The 10,900-nt window shown below is 43.8% G+C and overlaps 1 protein-coding gene across 6 annotated transcripts in view; it reads left to right on the top strand.

The window, feature by feature from the left end:
- The first annotated feature begins 927 nt into the window (after window positions 1-927).
- raraa (retinoic acid receptor, alpha a) overlaps window positions 928-10,900 on the top strand; it is a 147,551-nt gene continuing 137,578 nt past the window's right edge. For all 6 annotated transcript variants that reach the window (XM_037081426.1, XM_037081427.1, XM_037081422.1 and 3 more), the window contains exon 1: window positions 928-1,263. The gene's annotated coding sequence lies outside the window, so the exon portion shown is untranslated. The remainder of the gene's footprint in view (window positions 1,264-10,900) is intronic.

Raw genomic sequence — 10,900 nt, 5'->3', positions numbered from 1 at the left:
CTTTAACTTTTATTTACTTTTGATACTTAATACATGTTTTGCCCCCAAATCACTTTTGATACTCATGTACATTTAATATCAGACACTTCAAGACTTTTACTACTATTCGTATGACTGATTTTGCCCAGTAACAAATTAGCACACTATCTTTCTTCTTTTCCCAAGCATGACTTTTGACTTTTTTATTTTAACAAACTGGACTAAACGACCAGTGTACCTTAAAAGAAATTAAAATGAGCTCCAACTCCACCAGCTGTGACATAAAAATGCTGTATGTATGTTAATGTTTTCATATATAAAACATTATATATATTATATATTTTTCTGATAATACTTTTATACTTTAGTTTGGGAGGAAAAAATGTAATCAGAAGAGAAGGAACCCTTTTCGTTTTCACGATTGAATGAACAAACTGACCTTAAAGGACAGCACAATTTCATACTGTCTTACTTTGTTTATATATGGCGGACCCTGCCACCTCTGTAGCTTTAAAGAATGTTCTGGGGACCAAAAAAACAGCTCGTTCATTAGTTTATGGAAGAAAATAATGAAATAATAATAATAATAATAATAATAATAATAATAATAATAATAATAATAATAATAATAATAAAAACATAATTCTGACTTGTAATTTCTTCTCTCGAGCTACATAGTGCCCCTTTAAGTCACATTATGAATGCATGACTTTTTATTGCTACTTTGACTTCGGTGAATACTGTATGTGAGCGCCTCTAATTTTAGTCCAGCGTGTAAGAGCTGTGAGAAAAATGATGAAAAGCTTGTCCTGCTGCCTCACATCACCTGAGCGGAGCACTGAGCACATCTGGAGAGAACAGGACGGGACATCCACTGGTTTTTGTCGAGGACTGGCCCCCAGAAGGAAAGGGGCGGGGTCAGGGCTGGTGTTGGATTTCACAGCCAGAGAACGTGACTGCAATGGTTGCCTTCGCGAGAGCCGTGCCAAACTTGCCTGCTCTGTGAAAAAAAAGCGGCTCTCCGTCTCTCAACCACCGGGGTTTTTTTTTTGTTGTTTTTTTTTTGCCGAGGGCACGGGGAAAGAAAGAGGAGGGGGAGGGGGGCTAATGCCACTCAGCCCTCGTGAGAGCCACCGTTTGCAGATTCGAGAGTCGACAGAAAACTTTGAAAAGAGTCGCCGCCGCGGTGAAATACAGCTGCGCGGCTCAACTTCCAGCAGCAGCAGCAGCAACAGCAGCAGCAGCAGCCCGAGGGGGCCGGGAGGAGGAGTCAACAGGTCCCAGGTACTACCATCCACTTGTCATTGACAGCTTGTCAACATTTGACAGCATGCGTCCAGGTGTCAGCCTCTGCCGGGGGTCAACCGTGTAGCTTAACTGTTGCACCTGGAGGACCGTGAATGCGTCATGCACGGCTACGGTTGATGTGCGATGGGTGACAGGTTTTTGTTTTATTTTTTTGGTTTTCGAAAAAAAAAAAAAAGAAAGAAAAGAAAACGTCGTCCACTGTCTTAAATAACTGGACTGAACGAACGGAGTCCGAGGCTGCCTGTCGAGCTTTGCTACTTCGCAGCTGCCGAAGCGAACAAGAAGTCTAGCTGTGTTTGTCCCGGCGACATTGGCGTACATTTAGTGTATACGACGTCCGCCCGGGCAGCTAGCATGCGAAGCTAACGCTCCCCTGCTTCTCGGCGGGGCTCATAGAGACCTGGTGGCGGTGGGGGGGACGTGTTTGAGCGCTGACAGTTTTCTAGAGTCGGTTAGCAGAGCCAGCCTGCGTACCATCCTGATGGTCACATCAGAAAAGTGTCGATACGTGGGGTAGAAATCATTAATTTATCTCTCTGTCTCTCTCAATGTGTGTGTGTGTGTGTGTGTGTGTGTCCTGTCCGATTCTGCTCTCGCAACGGAATGTGGAGAGACGTTCACGGGTCGCGCATTTTGCACATTTCGGCCAGTATTGCCTCGCAGCGGGCTGTTTACGGCTTCGGGGTGAACTTTGCTCGAGGGCACTTCTGTACTTCGCCGTTGATAGCGATCGTACCCGGGAGCCCACTTCCTCTCCTCGGTGTGCTGTGAATGGATGAGCAGGTACGAGCTCGCACGGGGGGCGACCACAGCCTGCATTCCTTCTGGCGTGCTCCAGTGTACAGGGCTGGAGCACCCGATGACCCACAGCACACATATGCATCCCCTCTGAAAAAAAAGAAAGAAAAAAATAAAAATGAAGGGCCACTGCGAACTGACAGACATCTAGCCTAATTTGTTAACACCCCTGATTATCCTCTGCCAGCATAATGTGGCAGTTTTGAGGTGTCTGGATGCCAGCAAAACGAAATGTCAGGACTGTGTTAAAACAGTGGAGGAACATACCCTGCAGCATCAGAAACCTGCAGTGTTAGTGTGCAAGATTGTCATGTAGAACCGCAGATTACACTGCTTATTACCCTCCATTTAAGGCTGTAACAAGTACTTTCAAGATGCCTCCTTTTAATCTGAGTAATCCGTGCACTTTATGCATTTGGCACGGCCTGATTTGTTGAATGCTTTTTTTATTTTTATGATGCCACAGATTTATGAGGCCCGTGCTGGGCTTCGCTCATATGCATGTGGCACACTGACTTTCCTGCGGGGTGGGGCGGAGAGAGAAGAGGATGCCCTTTCCTGTGACAACCTGTGACATTCAGAGCGAGATGCAGCGGAGGGCCGAGGCACTCTGTGGGAAATCTGGCATGTCTGAGGGTTTTCCCACCCTGTCAGCCTCCTCTGTTGGTGTGATTCACAGTTAAATGTTGTGCCACCGCCATAATTGGGATGGCTTGGGTTAAACGCAAGATTGTTTATGCGCCTGCTAAACTGTCACATATGATAACGATTTTGATCATAACCTTTAGACGGTTGTTGTAATTGTTTTAATCTGCTGTCTAGCCCTCTTATGATACCAAATCCCACCTCCTGCTCATTATTGAATTCTAAAAATACAGTTCCTGTCCTAGTGGCAGGAATGAGGTTATAGCAAAGGTATGATATTGACATTCTCAAGTTTTAACCCTTCAGATCCAGTCGGAAAGGTGTGGAGAAAGTGTGTCCTTAAAGCAAGCAGCTCCGGCAACACATTTGTCTCACGCTTCCTCGTGTCTGCTGACGTGAAAACTTTTTTAAATTACAAATTTAAAATGAATTCATCTCAGGGTTTACTATATGTCAAACTGCCCAGTGATGTACCGTAAAAAAAAAAAAAAAATGCAGTGGTGCCCTATTGCGTAACACAAGGCAAGAGTTTTTTTGTGATACTGTCAACCCTCTCTGACAAGCGCCAACGGGAAATCGCTTCTCTCCTCGTGTGAACCGTGCCAGTTAAAGGCCTCGCACGCCTCAGTTTCACATGGTGCTAAATGTGTCATCGTTGTTGAGGCAGTGGCACACTCACTTTGTGTCCCCCCCCCCCGACACACACACACACACCGTCACCACGTCCCTCTCCTTCCTCTGCAGATTGTAAAGTCAAGTGTGAATGACACTGGAGAGGAAATTTTTGTCGGCTTTGTTGCTTAAAAACACAGCAGCGGTGAGTCAGTAGCTCCTAGCTCCAACAGTTGTATTCGTCACGTTTGATTGCAGTTTCTTTTGCTCATCATCTGTGGAATGAATTGCGCTACCAGATGAGAGATGAATTATTAAAAGTTGGTTGGATTGTTCGCATTAGAGACATTTTTGTGGAGCTTATGTCTGTTCGGCGATGATTCGTCAGAAGGTGCACCCGCTTTTTCTTTTTCTGAATTTAAATATGTGAGTGACTTGTTTTCATATTGAGTGGGTGCAGTGCATCTTTCCACCCGATTGTGATCGATGGTTTCACCCATGGAGCTCAGTAGGTCACCATATCATTGAAAAGGCACATCGGTTTGATCTCAGTCACAAGATTGATAAACCACAAGACACAGGCGGTGTCAATGCAGATTTAGCAAAGTGAGGAGGAAATATCTCGAGAGAAGATTTTAGAGATGTACTCTTGGCTTAATTAACTTTGCCTTTAAAAATAGCACACAATGATGGTTCATGAAATGAAATAACTATTTCTTTTTGGACAACAAGAAAGGCACATTTGGAATTAAATCAAGCAGTTCTTTTTATCAGCAGTTAAATGGGGTCGCTGTTGTAGCTGGAAGGCCAAATATTTGAACAAGATTATTTGATATTTCTCAAAAAAGGTGGTGGTGTGAACTGCCTTTATATTATCAAACTAAAGAAGACGCAAACCTTCGGCTCTTATGCAGGGACAAAAACACTTGAATTAGATTAAAAAGCCTTTTACTCAATACTTGGCTACTTATGAAATAAAACACCAGCTGGTTTCGACCCTGAAGTTATTCATCGCGTTACAAAATTCTGATGAAGACTGTTTAAGATCAAAACTGTCTTTTTAATTGAATTGAGGTATTGTTGGTTCTGCTCCACACATGAGTGCCTGAAGTGTGTTTTTTTCTTCTCATGTCCCTGTCCCTTTTCTTCAAGAGAACCTTCAGTTCGATCGAAGAGTTGTTCCATTATTTTTTTTTTTATTTTCATCTCCTGCCTAATTGTTAGCTAAAAGTATCAGCATTCATTGTACTTCTGCTCCAGACTGTACTCAGCTGAAGTACATCTATTTACAGTAAACTTTAATAAAGTGTTTACCTGTTAGCTCCATTAGCCAAAAACACTGACACTGGGACTCGCTGCCCTCTAGATGCTAATAGTGAATGGCTAACTAACTCTCCTCCTGTTGATATCAACACAGATTGTTGTTCAGGATGTAGCAATATCAGATATACAGTAGAGTAGGTCCCTGTTGAGTTTACAGCAGCCATTTCGGAGTTGAACTCTTTATATTTTTTCATTGGTTTCGAGCTCAGAAGCCACCAAGTGCTAGTTACTATAGTATTGCCATGAAATGACTTGCTCCACTGTAGGTGCTTGGATCAGTTTGTCATGCAAAAACATATAGTAAGCGGTGCCATACTGCCTTGTTAGGTGCCCAACCCTTTTAGCGTTTCAGGTGGTTTAGTGTGTTTTGTTCTGTGGTGGTCTGCACACAGCCCTGAAACAGCAGCCTGCTTCCCTGTTGTTGACAAGTCAGGCTGACCCACGAGGCCATGGCTGTGCTACATAAAGTCATCAGGCACTGACAGATGAGACATGCTCCCAACAATGGCAGGGCACCCTGGAGATGTCACCTAGCGCCTGCCTAACGGTAAACACCTCTACCCAGGCCCACCCACACGCTGTCAGACTTGACTGCTAGTAACTCTGTTTGTGGAGTAGGAAGAAATGAATAACCACATTGCAGTGCACTGCAGTTTCACTCACTGTAAATAGGAAAAAAAAAAAAACAGCGAGCTAGGATTCTAGAATTTGTTTTGATTTGCTCATGTGGAGTGATGTCGCCATTCAGATTAATTCGGTTTGGGTTTTTAGAGAAGCAGTTACTTCTGCAAATGGAGTCCACTGGAACCAAGCAGTGTAGCTTTACGCTAATAAAATCAGCCTTGACCTAAATGAAACAGGCCCCGACTCTGTCAGAATAAGTAGAAATAAATTGGGATATTACAGTGGTTTGGCTGTGGTGCCCAATGACGTAGCCATTGCCTTAGGGACTGGGGAGAGTGTGGGAAAAGCAGGAGAGAAGAAGAAGGGTGGGAGCCGATAACCAGGAGAGTGTAGCTGAAGCTGAGTGGGATTTTTCTTTTTCTTTTTTTTTTTTGGAGGGGGAGTTGAGGAGCTGCTGTGATGTCGGGATGTGGGAGCTCCACTCACGTCGGCCGGCAGCGGTTAGACAGGCCCGCTTTCGCATACTGATTCTTCTTTCTGCTGCTTTCCACATAGCTCACTGGTCTGCCCGGCACTGCCAGCCTCACAAGGGTTAACAACCCCCCTTTCTTTCACACCGCCTCCTTTTATTCTTCTTTTTATGGCTTTGATGGTATTAAATAATCTTTACGTGTCAGAGTGCACAGCTCCCAGTGTTCATGTCGGGAGAGCGAGAGAGCAATTAGGTCAGAGTGGTAGAATAACTTGGTTTCATCCCAGCCTTAAAGCGGCAGGGTACCTCACTTCAACTTGCGCTTTATATTCACCTCAAACCTTCAGAGTGAGATTTTCAAAGAGGTCCAAGGCCAGTGGGGTTATCAAAGCACTCCGAGAGCGAATGTTGTATCTCTCTGTTGTATAGTCTCATGATAAAATGTCCCAGAACGGCTCATCGGTTGTGATATTTTAGGTTCCTCACTATGTTAATTTTGCCTGAAGAATCAGGCCACGTTTGTCTCCTTTCTTCCTAATGAGGCTGAGCTAAAGACCCATATAACCTATTATCCTGGTTATTGATTTGGAATGGGTTTCACGCTACGGGTTGTTTTGGTAGACCTTGAAATCATCGACATGTTTATCTGTTGTGCTGCTTTTTTTAGACAGACGTCTTCAGGACATGCAGAAAACAATGATAAATTGAAAGCCTTGTGTTACTGTTTGACTTGTTCTCACATGATCTGTGCTGTGAAGTTTCCCACTGCCTGCTGTCCCATGTTCGAGATTGCGTTTCTACCATTTGGCATGGGAATGTTCTGGCCCGTGTCACCCGGTTTCATTGCCCTCGTCACAGGGTTTCATACTATTTTCCACACTCATTTTGTACCTTGGCTTTTTACGAAAGTGTCTCTGCCCAGTCGGACAGTCCCCCGGCGTGACGGCTGACATTTCTAGTGAAAGAGCGCTATTGTTGCTTCTTAATCCCCCTCCGCCCTCCTCTCCATAAAACAATGGTATCAATTGCTTCCACTGAGTACATCCACAGCTCTGAGTGAGAGACAGACTGGCCGGGCCTGTTAGCTAGTCTGCCAGCCGTCCTACCAGGCAGCCAGGCCGACCTTGTCGTTCCCAGTGATGGCTCTGTGCTGCCCACAGATTCCTCGAACACTATCTCTATAGCATGTGAAGCTTGATCGTAGCTGCACTGCCACCTCGTAAATGCACAAATAATGGCTGGTGTATATATTTATTTTCCCGGGGAGACGCTGGAGCAGACCAATGGGTTCGACACAACCCCATCCCCCACCTTCTTAATGAATGGTCTCCTTTCTATTTTCCTTCATTTTCCCCAGGACACTGCCATTAACTTTGACAGATGATATGTTCTTTCACTGAAACAGTGATCCTGAGCACACTGTCACTGGAAATTGGATTCGCACACCCACCCCTTTGCTGCTTGCCTTTTCTCCATCTCTCCTTCTCTCTCCGTCCTCCTTTTTTTCCTGTTGCTCTCTCTCAGCCTGCACTGAGGGACACGCTGTTAATATTCCTTTTAGAGCTACACTGTACAGCCGGCTGCCAAGTTAACCCTCTGCTGCCATGAGTCAGACAGCCAGCCAGATAGCTGGTGTCACTTACACAGATGTCTGACCAGCCAATCTGTCCTTAAGTGCTCCTTGATACAACCAGCACTGCTCTGTGACCATACTGCCCAGTGTGTGTCTGCAGTCCCTTATCACATAGCAGTGATTTGTGGTTGCTTGTCCAGAAGAACAAAGCCTTTCGCTCTTATATTTACTTTATTGACTTAGGTTGAATTTAACCTTTTTATTCTATTATTCAGTTTTTAAAAAATGAATAATAGAATAACACACAATGGTGCTATATGGACAATACCTAAGAAGGCAAAAAGATAATACTTGTTGCACTCGATGGCTCCAGATTATCATTGCAACTAACAACTGTGTTAATTTTTTGGGTTACACTAATATTTTTTTTGCTTACCTTTACTGAGGCTTTCCGAACAACTAGGACTGGACAATAATTCCTTCAGTGTGTAAGATTATAGATTATATGATATTCATATATCGTCCAGCCCTATGACCAACAGTCCAAAACCAGATGATATTCAGTTTACACTGAGAAAAACTGAAAATATTCACTATTATTCAATATTGCAACCTCAGAGTGGTTGGTGTTTCTGTTGAAAACGTGACTAATAAATATAATGAATAACAATTATCAAACAAATCTAATCAAGAATCTATTAAGACTGAAGTGATTACTTATCAGCTTCACTGCCCTCATCATACCAAATCTAATCTGCCTAATTAAGACACATGTAAGTGTCATGTGCAGCGGCCATGTCCAGATTCCCTACACAAACCAAAGCATCTTAACAAAGATTTCAGTGGAACAAATCCTCTCTATTGTGCCTCCTGTGTGGGCGTATGTGGCAGTTGACAGTGTATTACCCAGCTGCTGCGGTTGCAGCTGCTTGCACATTAGCCTCAGTTGCGCGGCCACATTTATCAGTGTGAAGTGAGCACCGCGTCGGAGAGATAATGGTCCTGAACAAAGATGATACCACTCTGGTTGCTGCTAGCTCAAACGGCTAGGTGGTCGTAAGTGGCTCAGCTCATAGCATCGTTATCACACTGCTCTGCTGCCTTAGCTCGTGCCCGCAGAGTCTGTGTAGCTAGTGAGCTGCTGCTGCTTATTCCGTCTCCATGGGCTGTCATCCCAGTGCAGGAGCCTTCGCACCGAATCACTGTCATGCTGAAATGTTTCGGTGCTGAGCCTGCTAGATGATGGGATTCTTATGCTTGTAGCTGCAGGAGTGGACGGCAAGCCAAAAATCTGCCCCAAAAAGAAGTGCAGCAAAAGAGATTGATTACAGGCTAATGATATTTCCCTTTGTGTGAGTATGGAGCACAAATTAATCTCCCATGTCTTGTTTCTGTAAAAGCTAAGTAAATGTTTGTCGACTAGTAGTTTGTTGGTAGTTTACACAAATAAACTGCATGTGCAGTATGTGTGTTTGTGAGACAAGTATCTCAGAAATGCACCCATCAAACCAGACCTCCGGCTGCAGATGTTTGTCAGTGAGAAACCACAACTGCTGAATGTAAATGATACTCATTCAGTAAGTGAGGCTGTCAGACACTATCAATAAAGGCGGATCCTTTGATTGGTTTTGTACTTCATTTCATGTCAAGATAATTTCCATTTTTCTTGCCTTTTTGTGTCGCAGTAATAATTCTGTAATATGGCACACCAGGCAGCATATGGCTGCCATTTATGATCAACAGCCCCTGTAAAGAGGTGACTGGAATATGCAAATGTGAGCATGCTAATGGAATAGTAATGTAATGAAGTACGTTGTAGATGGCCAATAATGAGCCCTGGTTATTGAGTGTTGATGGCGTCTTCTCTGCCAGCCTTTGTTGTTTCATGAGCTGCAGCTTTCTTGTTTGTTCTTCATGGCAGAGACGCACGCCATCATCCAAAACACATGTGCGCACACAAACACACACTCACACAGACTTAGATACATAAACATTGCGTTCTTATTGATTCATGGCTTTGGCTGAAAAGCGTATTGATAAAAACCTGGAGTACTTGCCCACTGAAATTGTGAAGCTAAATTGGGCAGAACTGAGACAGATGCGGCGCAGTAAATTAAACAAGCAATCTTCTCTGTTGGGTGACAGCACAATGGTGATTAGGGTTTCATGTGAGCTGCCCTACATTATTTATGGCAGTGCTGTGGGCTGCCTGCAGTTGAATAAACCCACAGTCCATTGACTGGGCACATTACAGGAGGCCGTCTTGTAGCACGAGGGGGAGTTAAAAATGGCTTTATTTCTTCTCTAGGAGGTCCATTTTCATCTAAATGAAGGTGGAAGCCCCAAGCGTGTTGTTTCCAGGCCCTGCGTGTGTGAAATGTGTTGACCGTGTTCCAGGAGGCTTCTCGGCAACGCTCTGCTCCGTGTTCCAGGGCGATTTCTGCTGAACCACTCATTTGCTGTTGCTAGTTTTCTTAGTCACTGCCTACTCAACTGAGTACTGCCATTACATTTTAATACGTACCGAATCACAGCATGCATCACTGCTTCCTTTTGATAATTTCCTATGTGATTTTGTAGCCCGTATTGTTTTATTTAGTATCCACAGAGAAAAAAAGTGTGTATCTCATATTACTGGAATCTATGGGCAAGATCTAGACACTCTCTCCTCAGCCACATCATCGATTCCACCTGCACAGCGACACTGACATTTTTGTAAAACCCAAACTCTGGTTGCTTTCGCTGGCTGTCTGTTTGGAAAATATTAATTGGGACTCCTGGCTACTGTTTATTTGTTCACGCTGCCTTTCGGTTCACTCACTTGCAGTACAATGCTGCGCCTCAAGGACCAGGTTCCAGTGTTTATAGGAGCGCAGTGGATTATGATAAACAAAGGATCGGAGTAGTGATTGAGCTTTATATAATCCATTAAAAAATGCCTTGATGGCCTCAATCCCCATCCTGCAGAACAGCCTGGGATGCACCTAGTTTAAGCTCGCTACAATCACAAGCTAGGCACTGTTTTTCATTGCGACAAAAAACCCCCCCAAAAAAACTCAAAGACGAAATGGATGAGGCTGGACGTCCTCGACAACATTTACATAAATAACTGTGATCCCTACTCATGTATAACTGATTTTCATCTCAAACCAATAGCTGTGCACATTAATACTAATGACTATATTGATTGATATTAGTTTCTTTGTAGATATTAGAACCAGCGTGTGGGTGGGAGACCCAAGCACAACAGGATGTGGTTGTTTCAAAAATGGCACCACACACATTCAGAAGTATTAAGGAAACCTATCTTGAGTGTTTTGAGCTACTTTCTTTTGCCACATTTCTAGTAGTTAACCCTGCAGCAAACACCACCCCCCCATGTTAACCGAAACATTGTCTGTAGAGGGTTATTTTCCACGATCAAGGACTTGTTAACAGAGACATTAGAAATAGTATTTTCTGTGGAAGGCATTTTTGAAAACAGACTGAATCGAGAAGAAAATCTGAAATTTCCACCTTCAGTGCAAGAAAGGCAGAGTTATAATGAATAACATTAAATTGGCTGT

Source organism: Acanthopagrus latus, chromosome 20 (genome assembly GCF_904848185.1).
Source record: "Acanthopagrus latus isolate v.2019 chromosome 20, fAcaLat1.1, whole genome shotgun sequence".
NCBI classification, from domain to species: domain Eukaryota; kingdom Metazoa; phylum Chordata; class Actinopteri; order Spariformes; family Sparidae; genus Acanthopagrus; species Acanthopagrus latus.
The sequence above is the reverse complement of the archived record's forward strand: the minus strand, read 5'-3'. Positions and strand labels throughout refer to the sequence as shown.